Source organism: Phaenicophaeus curvirostris, chromosome Z (genome assembly GCF_032191515.1).
Source record: "Phaenicophaeus curvirostris isolate KB17595 chromosome Z, BPBGC_Pcur_1.0, whole genome shotgun sequence".
NCBI lineage: Eukaryota > Metazoa > Chordata > Aves > Cuculiformes > Cuculidae > Phaenicophaeus > Phaenicophaeus curvirostris.
This window is the reverse complement of record NC_091431.1, coordinates 66,295,396-66,307,617: the sequence shown is the minus strand read 5'-3', so window position 1 is coordinate 66,307,617 and position 12,222 is coordinate 66,295,396. Positions and strand designations below refer to the sequence as shown.

The 12,222-nt window shown below is 53.4% G+C and overlaps 1 protein-coding gene across 2 annotated transcripts in view; it reads right to left on the bottom strand.

Annotated features, from left to right (window-relative positions):
* PIGO (phosphatidylinositol glycan anchor biosynthesis class O) overlaps positions 1–12,222 on the bottom strand; it is a 389,616-nt gene that overhangs the window by 175,284 nt on the left and 202,110 nt on the right. The window lies entirely within an intron of this gene.

The following is a 12,222-nucleotide window of genomic DNA, read 5'->3' as shown; positions in this document are numbered from 1 at the left end:
GGGTTGCAGGGGGGAGGCTGTGACCCTGTTTATTCCTGCTGGAATGCACAGTGGTCACAGGCCACTGCAGGATTGCTGCAGTGGCTCTGCATGGGTGCTGCACACACCTGGGACGCATGGCCCTTATCTCCACACGGGTGCTGTGTCCAGGTGGAGAGTGAAATGCTGTGTCCGTCCCAAAGCACCAGCAGTGCCAGCCCTGACAGCTCCAGCATATCCCAAGGGAATCCTAGACCACATTTGCCCCTGGGTTCCAGAGAGCAAAATGTTCCCAAAGTGTCCTCACCAGCTGGCTTCCCATTAAAGAGAGTGAACATGTGTTCTTCCTCCTGAAAATTTACAAATGAATTTCCAAGGGAAAGCAGGTAATGTGACACAGAAGCACTGCAAAAGGGGAACAGAAACACACACTGAAAGCAGATCATAGAATCATAGAATGACCAGGTTGGAGAAGACCCACAGGATGACTGAGTCCAACCACTCCTATCAATCACAAAATCATGTCCCTCAGCACCTCTTCCACCCACCCCTTAAACATCTCCAGGAAAGGCGAATCAACCACCTCCCTGAGCAGCCAGTTCCAGTCCCCAGTGACCCTTTCCATGAAATATTTTTTCCTAATGTCCAGCTTAAATCTCCCTTGGTGGAGCTCAAGGCCATTCCCTCTCATCCTGTCCCCTGTCACTTGGGAGAAGAGGCCAGCTCCCTGGTCTCCACAACCTCCTTTCAGGCAGTTGTAGAGAGCAATTAGGTCTCCCCTCAGCCTCCTCTTCTCAAGGCTAAACAACCCCAGCTCTCTCAGCCTCTCTGCTCAGGGACACAAGCCTCAAGGCCAGATTTCACCTACGTGTTCTCCATCAAACAAACCACAATAAAAACAAACCCCAAGGAAATGCCACTCCCAGGGCCAAGGGAAACTGAGTTACAGGTAGGACCTGCCTGCCTCAACTCCTCCAGGATGCTTGGAGAGTGACAGGTAGGGTTGGCAAACGCAGGATGTGCTGCACTGCAAGGGAATCAGGGAGGGCTCTGTATCCTGGAGGGGGTGGGGGCGTGTCCTGGCAACCCAAGGGGACCCATGTAGTCCAGGGCCACCACACATTGGTGTTTCGGGAAGTAGAGCCATGTCCCCTGGATGGGGGGGACGACAACAGTGCACCCTGCAGGAGGGTAACTGAGTACCCCAGGAGGGGACCTGGCACCCCAGATGGGGCTGTGCACCCTAGATGGTCCCTCTGGGGGACTATGAGGGAGGGGGTGGTACCACATAAGCCAGGGTGATACAAAAAGTAATTACTATTTAAAAACGTGGAATATTTTTTATTTAGGCTGAAGTAGAGTTCATTTTCACCTAAGTAATTGGATTTTTTCTGAAAGTTAGACAAAATGTCCCTCTGGTAGCATGGTTTCTTCCAAGCAGTGTTTTCTCCCAGATGCTGTTCATTCTCTGAAGATGATAATGTCTTGTGTGAAGTACGATCTGTGCCGAACAGATGTGTCTTCTCTAATCACCTCTGTTTTCAGTCTTTCTCTATGCAAGGTCAGACAGAGAGCTGGAGGCAGCTCCAAATTAGCCAGAGATTTGACTGTTGTGAAGTTCACAATAACATTATGAATCCTAAGTGATAGGTGATAGGACGAGAGGGTATGGCTTCAAGCTGTACCAGAGGAGGTTCATATTGGACATTAGGAAAAATTTCTTCACCAAAAGCATTATCAAGCACTGGAACAGTTGCGCAGGGAGGTGGTTGAGTCACCATCCCTGCAGGTATTTAAAAGACAGACAGATAAGGTGAGACCCCACCTGAGTATTGTGTCCAGTTCTGGAATCCCCAGCATAAGAAGAATACGGAACTGTTCTAACAGGTCCAGAGGAGACCATAAAGACGGTTGCTGGAGAGTTCTCCTTAGTGGAGGACCTCTGCTATGAGGCCTGGCTGAGAGAGTTGGGGTTGTTCAGCCTGGAGAAGAGAATGTTCCAGGGTGAGCTTCGAGCAGCTTCCTGTACCTGAAGGGGCTAAGGGAAAGCTGGGGAGGAACTTTCTACAAAGACATGGAGTGATGGGATGAGGGGAAATGGCTTTCAATTGTAGGGAGGGAAGCTTTAGATTAGAAATTGGGAAGAAATTCTTCGTAATGAGGGTGTTGAGGCAGTGGCACAGGTTGTCCAGAGAAGACATTGATGCCCCATCCCTGGAAGTGTTCATGGCCAGTTTGGATGGGTTCTTGAGCAGCCTGGTCTACTGGGAAGTGTCCCTGACCATGGCAAGGGAATTGGAACAGGATGATGTTTAATATTCCTTCCAACCCAAACCATTCTATGATTCTATGATTCTTTGATTCATTGATTCATTGATTTTATGAAGTGCTTAGGGGTATGGTGTAGTAGCAGACAGGTATGGTTGGACTCGATCCCAAAGTTCTTTTCCAACTTAGTGATCCCATAATTCTGTGATTAAAATTAGTCCTTGGAAAGTAATAGAATATGCATAGAAAATGTACACATATTCACAGAAGTGGGAAACACATTCTATCCCCAGCTCCTGTCTTGCTGCACGTGATTGATGGAAGATCACTCCCTTTTGCTGCCCAGGCCTGATAAAGGATGCTTCCTTCCTAAAACTCTAAAATAAGCCTTAGAGAGTTTATTTGCTGGCATTTTCAGTATCATATATGCATATCAGTGGGAAACATCTTCTGCCTCCAGCTCCTGTCTCACTGCACATGGTTGATGGGGATCACTCCTTCACGGTGCCCAGATGTGATAAAGGATGCTTACTTTCTAAATCTCCAAAAAGAGCCTCAGATATTTCATTTCCCAGCTATCACATATAGAATCATAGAATCATAGAATCATAGAATCACTAGGTTGGAAAGGACCCATTGGATCATTGAGTCCAACCATTCCTATCAATCACTAAACCATGTCCCTCAGCACCTCGTTCACCCCTCTTTTGATTACCTCCAGGGAAGGTGACTCAACCACCTCCCTGGGCAGCCTGTTCCAGTGCCCAATGAACCTTTCCATGAAATATTTTTTCCTGATGTCAAGCCTGAACCTCTCCTGGTGGAGCTTGAGGCCATTCCCCCTTGTCCTGTCCCCTGTCACTTGGGAGAAGAGGCCAGCACCCTCCTCTCTACAACCTCCTTTCAGGTAGCTGTAGAGAGCAATGAGGTCTCCCCTCAGCCTCCTCTTCTCCAGGCTAAACAACCCCAGCTCTCTCAGCCGTTCCTCGTAAGACCTGCTCTCCAGCCCCCTCACCAGCTTTGTTGCTCTTCTCTGGACTCGCTCCAGAGCCTCAACATCCTTCTTGTGGTGAGGGGCCCAGAACTGAACACAGGATTCGAGGAGCAGTCTCACCAGTGCCGAGTACAGAGGGAGAAGAACCTCCCTGGACCTGCTGGCCACGCCGTTTCTGATCCAAGCCAAGATGCCATTGGCCTTCTTGGCCACCTGGGCCCCTGCTGGCTCATGTTCAGTCGCTGTCAACCAACACCCCCAGGTCCCTCTCCTCCAGGCAGCTTTCTAGACAGACTTCTCCTAGTCTGTAGCTGCACAGGGTTGTTGTGCCCCAAGTGCAGGACCCGGCATTTGGCCTTGTTAACCCTCATCCCATTGGTCTCAGCGCAGTGCTCCAGACTGTTCGGATCCCTTTGGAGCCTCCCTACCCTCCAGCAGATCCACACTCCCACCCAGCTTAGTGTCGTCCGCAAACTTGCTAAGGGTGCACTCGATGACTCCATCCAGGTCACTGATATGCATATAAGTGGGAAATATATTCTGTCGCCAGCTCTTGTCCCGGTGCACACGACGGATGGGGGTCACCCCCAGATGCCTCCCAGCCCCTGTAGAGGATGCTCGCTTCCTCAAACTCCTAAACGCCTCGCGGAGAGGTTCTTGTGCCGCCCGGGCAGCTCGCAGGCAGGAAGCGTCCCGGGGCGGCGGTGGCGGATTGGCAGCGCCCTGCTCCAATGGAGCGGCGGCTCCGCACCGCCCGCGATCCCGGTCCCGGACAGCCCGGCGCGGGCGCTGCGCTCCCGGACCCGCTCCCGGACCCGCTCCGCCGACAGCCATGGGCACATAGCCTCGGTGCAACGCAAAAAGGTAGGAGCACCCCCTCCCCGTGTCCTTCCCACCCTCCTGTCCCCACTTTCTTCCATCCTCCCGACCCCAGACCCCAAGGGCTCTCCGCCGCCCCGACGCCGCGGTGAGGGGCGCACCCCGGCGGTTTCGCTGCTCGCTTTGGGGGAAAGTTGTGGGACGGTGGGGGCGGTTGTATTCTCGAAGTAGCTGGCAGGGAGTTAGTTGACCTCCTGCTGCCTACCCGGTACTGCTTCCCCGTGATGCCCCGAAGATGCTCGGGCGATGGATGTCGCGGCTTGGGAACTCGGAGACCCTTCCTCAGCCCAACCCCTGTTCCCCCCCCCCCCCCCCCCCCGTCTCTAGGGACAGTTCTCTAAAGAAAGGCTGAAACGACACCAGGCAAAGCACCTCCTTGGCAGGGCCCCCTCTTCTCATGGGGGGCCTGGGGAGAGGAAAGCTGCTCCCAATTACAAGAGGCGCAGAAAGAGACACTTTCCCATGTGTGGGCCCTGGCAGGTCTCTCTGCCTGCCTTGTCCCTCCTTGCCCCCAGATGCCTTCTCAGTCACGACTTCTCCATCCTTTGCCAGCCCCTGAGGGTGCTCAGCTCTGGCCTGTGCCCACTGCCACCCTTGCAGGCTGACTGTGTCATCCCCAAGTCCCCTCCGAGCTCTGGCTCCAGTCTGGCTCAGGGTATCAAAGGGGGCTGTGGGCTGACCTTGGCTTGGACATCACTGTCAGCAAACGCAGACCCTGCTGTGTCTGGGTCAGGAGGTACCTAAGGAATCTCATTTTCCTTGTGCCTGGTCTCCATGGGGAGAAACCCAGAGCTGCAGCAACTCACGGATGTGTTGCTGAGCCTGAAGCAGTGTTGGATCCACCAGCACTGGTGTCGTGGCCACTGCCAAGCCACCCAGGGCTGGCGGAGCGCCTCGGGTGCCGGGAGGTGCCTGTTCCTTGCAGGCTTCAGCCACGTCTGGCCGCTGCGTTTGCGAGAGGAGGTGGGGTATTTGCACTCTGCATCTGTTTATAGTAGGGCAAATCACAGCGTGGTTACACACCAGGCTGCACGGAGCCCATGGTATCCCAGCCTGGCACAGGACAGAGGAGCCTCGTGGGAAGATGTGAGCTAGCGGAGGCTGAGCTCTCAGGGTTCCTGGGGCAAGGATGGGGACAGAACACAGCCACCCTGTCTTCTCAGCACCCACGCACCCTCTGCTCCACCAACCTGGATGTCTTTGGGGGGAGTAAAACAGGCCGCATCTTTCTGGAGATCTGCAAACTGACCTTGGCAGCTTAAGTGTCATAGAACTGGGGACACGAGTTGTGCACAGGGTTGCATGTTGGCAGGAGTGAGTGGACAAGGTGCAGTAGAGTGGTTGAGAAGGGTTGCTGGGCTGAAACCCTGAGGGATGCAACTGAAAGCAGAGGCTGCCTGTACGAATCTGGGAGAAGAGCAGCTCTGGTATTGCGCTGCCTCCTGCTCCATGAGCTTTGGTCTTCTGGGAACCTTGCAGGGGAAGGAAAATTTGACTTGATTATATCTGATAAGCCACTTTTTCCCCATCCCAGAGAGCTGTCCTGGCAGTGGGGGGAGGAGGATGCTTGGCCGAGTGCGGGCCCTGTTTGTGAAGTATGAATGAATGACTCACGGCACATCAAGTCTCTCCGACGCCTTCATTGTGGCAGCAGTGGTGGTTCCCTTTTGCAGCTGCCAGGTTTATCAGAAGCTGTCATGCTGGGTGGGCGCCCAGGCAGCCCAGACCTGCATACCCTGGCCTGCAGGTACCCTGCCTCCTCTGCCCTTCTCTTACAGCTCGCCTGGACCATCCTTGAGTGGGGAAATCCCCATAAATAGTGATGGTGCACAGCACTCTCACTGCCATGAATAAACTGAGCACTTGGTTCAAACCCTCTCTTTCCGCTCTGCTCTCATTTAAGGGAGGCTCTAAGACTCTTCCTACTCACGCAAAGGCTCACCCTCCCTCTGGTTTCCTGCCGAATGCGTTCCTGGAGAGCTTATTGCCTTGTGGGCTTGTGCCAACATTGTGCTTTTAGTTCAAGACCTCTTCTCCCTCTCCGGTGTTTACCCTGGTGTATTTATAGCTTCCTTGTTAGGTTAAACAAAACGAAAGATTCTTGTCTGCTTTTCTCCCATGGGTTTGGCTCTAGAGGAAAGCCCCCTCTCCAGATGCTATCCAACGGAGGGGGCAGGTGCTGGCTTGTGGCTCTACTTTTCTCGCTTTGGAAAATTGCAGCACCTCTCCCAGCTTATTTCCTCTCTTCTTGTTCAGGCGTAGGAGAGGATAGCTCTGCTTCTGCCAAAGATGTAGCCAAGAATGGAGCTTGGATGGGACAGGAGCTCTTTCATATGAGTGATGTACCAGGGCCTTGCTAGCATTTGGGATGCTCATACAAAGCCGGCATCAGGAATTAGCCCTGGGATGTCTGGGGTAACTCACTGGGATGTTTAGAGAGCTTTTGGTTTTTCTAAGTGTTCCTGTGGTTACGACAGCATCACATGTGTGAAAATCACTAAATCTCTCTGACCAGGGATGTAGTGACCTTATGACCCGAGTTCATACCAGCGAATCTCTCTGCATCTCCTGGTGATGGTTTTCTCCTCCCATGTAGATTGTAAAGGTGGAGAAGAGTCAGATGCCTTGCAGTTGTGGTTGAGCCATCTTCTCGAACAGCTAAATTCCCATGGACCATATCCATGGAAAAAAAGGAAAATTCCTCTGGAAATTAGAAGCAGGTTTGCGATGTCAGGGATCAGCGTTTTAATAGGAATTATCTCTCTGGCTGCTTCCCAGGTCTCTGAGTCACCCTGGCATGGGGGTGAGACAGGGTAAACTTCAGGCTCTTGGACAGTCACAGCACTCGCTGCCCCGGAAGCATGTGCTGGGCTCTCCAGTACAGGCAGAGGGCTGGGATGAAAGGTGTGATTCTTTCTTCTCTTCAGTGAGTCTGGGACGTGTCAAAAAATGGCAGACATCTCTGGTGTTTGAGGTGGGAGAGGTCCAGAAGAGGGACAAAAATTCTGTCAAGACCTGATTCACCTCCATACTACTGGGACCATGTGCTGTGGTCACATCTGAGCGGCAGAGCTTGAGCTTTCTCAAAGTGGGAATTTGTCCTTGCTGATAAAGATTATGAGGGATTTCAGAAGGGTCTGGTCCAGAAAAGGTCACATCAGCCAGTGCCCTGCTCATACATGCTTACTAAAGATGCTTTTGGAGAGAACAAGCAGCCTGGAGGGACCTCAGGTGAGATGTGGTGTGGTTGGACATGTGGCTGGTCTGTGCAGGTGGCAAAGGCCACAGGATTGCAGGTAAGATCAGGCATCAGCCAAAAGAGGGGAGGGTGCTGAAAGTGTTTATGAAATAAACTCAGGGCTCTCCAGAGGCTACTTGGCTCTGGTCCCTTCCTCTCAATACGGAGACAGCTGAAATAGAAACAGCCTAATAAAATTGGTTATGGACCTGCAGAGATTGCCTTATAGGGAGAGGTGGAAAAGTTTAGGACTCCTTCATCTAATGAATTCCTGATGGTGGAAAGGTCGATTGGGCATTTTCTGATTTACTCCACCTCCTAAAGTGAAAACAAGGGTTACTGAGCCTTGTTGAAAAGCTGACGTTTAAGACACACTGAGAGGAAGAGGGGATGGGAGAAGCTGTCATCTTCAGAGAAGCATCATCTCTGCAGCATCTTGGGGACAGTCCTCTGACTTTGGTAGAAAAGCACTTCCCCTCAGTCTCATTTCACCTTGGGAGCCCTGGAAAGGGCTTGGGGATGCCACCCACCATCGTGTTGGCAGCCCTAAGGAGTGTGGATGTCCCTGCAGTGGAGCATGTGGGGTTGATGTGGCTGGCATTACATCCATGAAGCATGTCCCCACAGACTGGTGCCACAATGCCAGTCCAGCTGTTTCCTTTGCCTTCCTGTGCTTTCACCACCCTCTTCCTTTGGGACTGAAAATCCTGCATGCTTCATCCTAGCCAGACCAATAGCTGCAGCTGGAGCCAGAGACCTCACCAGCCCCTCTTTGATGAAGGTTGGCATGGGCATAAGTGCCTCTTGAATTGAATAACACTGTGAAAGGCACTATTCAGGCCTCACCTTCCTGCAAAAGTAGCTAGGAAAACCCAAGAAGTGCCCTTATGAGCTGGGCCAGCACTGTGCCTATGTTGCGACAGAGCTCCTGACAGCTGTGCTGCAACAGCCCCACAAAGGTCTCTGGGGATGGCTTAGCTGCAGTGGCCTGCCTTGGCTTTGCGAAAGCCACTGTCACGCAGGGTGCCCAGGCCAGCTGGCATCTCCCCAGACTTTCTTACAGGGCCAGGGCTAGCCCCCAGCTCCTGAGGAGGTCTGTAGGAGCCTTTCCTTTGCTTTCCATGAGTTTTGCCCGAGACCTCAATACTCAGGAGGAGCTGGTGGACCCAACCAGCTGTTGCTCCATCCTTGTCTTGCAAGGGCTAACATGCAACCCCGGGGGGTTCCTCAGTGTTTCAGCTGCTTTTGATTTTTTTAGCTTCTGTGAGGCTCCCAGCAGACTGTTTTGTAGCTCTTCTGAGGCTGGTCCATCCCCATCCTGGCTTTGACTTTGCAGCTTTATGGCTGGAGTGTGACACCCAAGGAAGCGCCCCTTTTCCTTTGCTGTCTCCCATCTTGCATCTGGCTCTGCTCATCCTTTCAAGCTGGGGCTGTGCCCAGGTTTTTTGTATCCCCAGCACCCCAAAAAGAAGAGTTTGGTGCCTTGGGCTCCCCAGCTGCTGTGTTCCTCTCCCTGCAGCACCAGGGGCAGATGATGCAGGCAGAGAGGATGCCTCCCCGCTCCAGGTGCCTGTGAGCATAAGGAGCAGCTAGCGTGAACTCTGGAGCCGCCAATCCCTGGGAGCATCCTATTGACACAGCTCCGAGTCTCCTGCATATCCCCATCTCTCCCCAAACAGATAGTGCAGATACGCTCTGGGCTTTTTGGCAGCTCTGACAGCTGGGCAGTTTGCCTTGGAGGTGTCTTGGAGGGCTCCACTCAGCTGGCAAGTCTCTGAAGTTTAGACTCTGAGTGGTCAGAGAAGAGGATGCTGAGATGCCCAGGCTCAGATGGAGCAGGAGTGGTGCTCGTGCTCTGCGTGGAATGGGTGAAGGATGGAAGTGAGGCAAGGTCCATGGGGAAGATCATCTTGGTTTGCACTCCTTGGCTGTAGCTGGAAGGGTGAGCTGGGTGCTGGCCTGGCACAGCACATCCTGCTGCATCCCCAGACAATGTGCCCATGAAACGTGTCCCCAGTAGGGCGGTTAATGGTGAGCAGGTCCAACCATGCACGGAGGATTTTCTTCCTCGAGTTCCTGGGAAAGTCCCTAGGAGGTTTTGCTCGCTTATATTCCCCATCTGCCAAGGGTAGAAGGGACTGTGCAGCATCATTTAACTGTCCTGGGGTGCACAGGGGACTTCAACAGTGCTGCCAGCAACGTGGCTGCTGCATCTTCTTCAGCAGCAGCATCATTTCAGAGATAGTAAGGAATGCTTCTTCACCATCCCGCACCACAACCAGAGGAGGGTAGAGTGGAGCTGGAGGCAGCATTTGTGGCCAGAACTATGAATTTCCAATTATCAGCTCGCCTTGCCACCATGCGTGAGGTTCCTTCACCTAATTTTTGGTGAAATGATCCATTTTTCTCAGTAATTCAATAGCGTGGGCAGGCTGCTTACTGATGGGGAGCCAGGAGCCGGCACCAAGGAGCCTGTGTGCTGGGCTGCCGGCCGTAACCACCTTCCCCGGGCGACGCAGGAATGCTGACCTAATAGAACAGACATTTAAAGAGGAGTTTTGGAGAGCAGCTCAGCTCGGATTCAGCTGACATGCATGGCTGCTGACTGCAGTGGGGTCTCTCCATGCCCTGGTAGGTCCTGGGTACCAGCACGGGCAGAGGGGACATCCTCAGTGGGAGCTGGGCACCGTGGCACAAGCCCTTCTGGCACAGCAGCTGCTTTATTTTCTGGAAGAAAAGGCTGCACTCAGGAGTCTGTCCCAAGTTGTGAGCCGAGGCTGGGTTCAGCGCCTGGCTGCAGCTCTCTTAGGGCTGGAAAGGCCATGGCTTTTTGCTCTGACATTTTCCAAATGAGATGTTTTGATTTTATTTTTTTTTAATTTTATTTTATTCCCCACCCCAAGGTAATGTTTGGAAGCCAAATTTAGCTCAATTTAACTCAAACCATTTCAAAAAAGTAAAACCACTGAAAACTAAACAAGGCCTATCATTTAGAACAAAATGTTTTGGTTTTCATTTTCCTTTTGGCACAAAAATCACGAGCTCCTTTTTTTTTATTTTTCCATTTCCCTCCTGACCCACAAACAATTTTATTATGTTTTTTGTTCCTCCTGGTTGTTTCCCAAGACTGAGTTGTGCATCGCGGCCAAGGGACAGGTGAGCCCCAGCACTGTTCCCTGTGGGATGGGGGTCCTGAAATCAGGGCATCCCTGTGGAGGCTGGAAGGATTTTGCAAAGGCAAGCGGGAGTCGCTTTCCCTGCTGCCAGCACTGACTCAGCTGGGAGCTCCTTGCAGAAAAGGGAGGCCGTAGGCATGGGATATGGGATTTGGGTCTGTCCTGGCTCTCCTACAGTGTTATGAGCCCCAGGGCTGAACCCTGCTGGTGCCTGGCTGGACATGGCTATGCCACGCGTGCTGTGCCCTGCTGCCGGCCATCCCTGATGGGAAGGGTGAGCTCTGACATTGCCTTTTCTCCTTGTTTATTCAGGTTTAAAATTAATCTGACCTTCCCTGGCTCAGACTTGTGTAAACACAAGCTCCTGCCGTCCCAAGGGGAGCCTTGTCCCTAGCTTGTGCTGTCCTTGACCCTTCTACGTGAGGTCCCCACAGGGGTGCAGATGCTGGGGGTGCCAGGCAATAGTGGGGTGCCTGCTGTTGCTGTAAGTGTGCCAACCCCCTCCCGGCAAAGGCACCTCTGGCTGTAAATCCGGGCACGGTTAATCCTCCAGTGCAAGCTGCCAGAAGGCTGGGTGCCCAGATCCAGCATCTCTAGGCTGGATAAGGGGTGGCTGCGATGCTTCCATCTCAGGCAGGCGCCCACACACGGAAACCAGTGATCTTTCCCCCAGCTTTGACCTACTCTGCCTCCTGCTGACCCAGCCCTGTGTCCTCCATCCTTTGACAAACCTCAGCTCTCTACTCTGGCACAGCCTCACCAGGCTGTCAGCTGTGCACGGGGATGATGGGGAGCAGCATTAGGGCCAGCCGTGGTGCAGAAGCAAGCACCCGACTTGTCCACCAACTGATTTTATTTTATTCCCCTCTCAGAGCCTCGCTGCATACCGCAGCCGTGCTTTTTATAGCCCCCAGCTGCAGCCTCGGCATGCTCCCGGCCAGCTTCCCGCTGCAGCCCCGCTCGCTCAATGCCAGCAGCCCCAGATGGGGGTGGGAATGGATATCGTCCCCGGGGTTGCAGCAGCGGTTCAGTGAGAGAAGAACGTGGACTGCGGAGGAAGGCAGATAATTAAACTTTAACCCAGAACCATGCTCTCGTGCCGACGGAGGCGTTTAAAGAGCCGCGTTAGTCACCCCATCACAGCCGGCGCGTGCCGCATGCCAGGTCACAGGCAAGTGGCGGTGGCCCGTCCCTCACCGTCCCCTTGGTGCGACTCAGGACTGTTTGCAGTGTACCAGAGCCACTGGCTCTTTCTGTGAACCATGATCGAGTTTGCTCTGCCATAGAGGGTGTCCACGGTCCCCATGCTACTGCAATTCCGCCCCCTCCTCCACCTTTCTGGCAGTGTTGCACCGCTATGAGAGAGGTTAGAGGGAGGTTAGAGGTTCCTGCCTGCTCCCCAGGAGCAATTTTACAAGCATCTGGGTCTTGCCGCCGTGTTTCTGCGTCCTGCAGCCTTTTCTGTGGCTGGGATGCTGCTATGGGGTCCCGAGCAAGAAGGAGGATGTGAAATGTGTGGTTCTGTTGCAGCCTGAGTGCCTGGAGCATCCCGCTGTTGAGATGCAGGGTTCGCAAAGTGGGGGCAGACAGCCAGTGGGCAGGGTGTCCTCGCTGGGAAACAGCAAGGGGGGAGCCCGGCAGCTCCCTCCCTCCCCATGCTTTCTCCAGACGTGATTTCACCGCCGGAG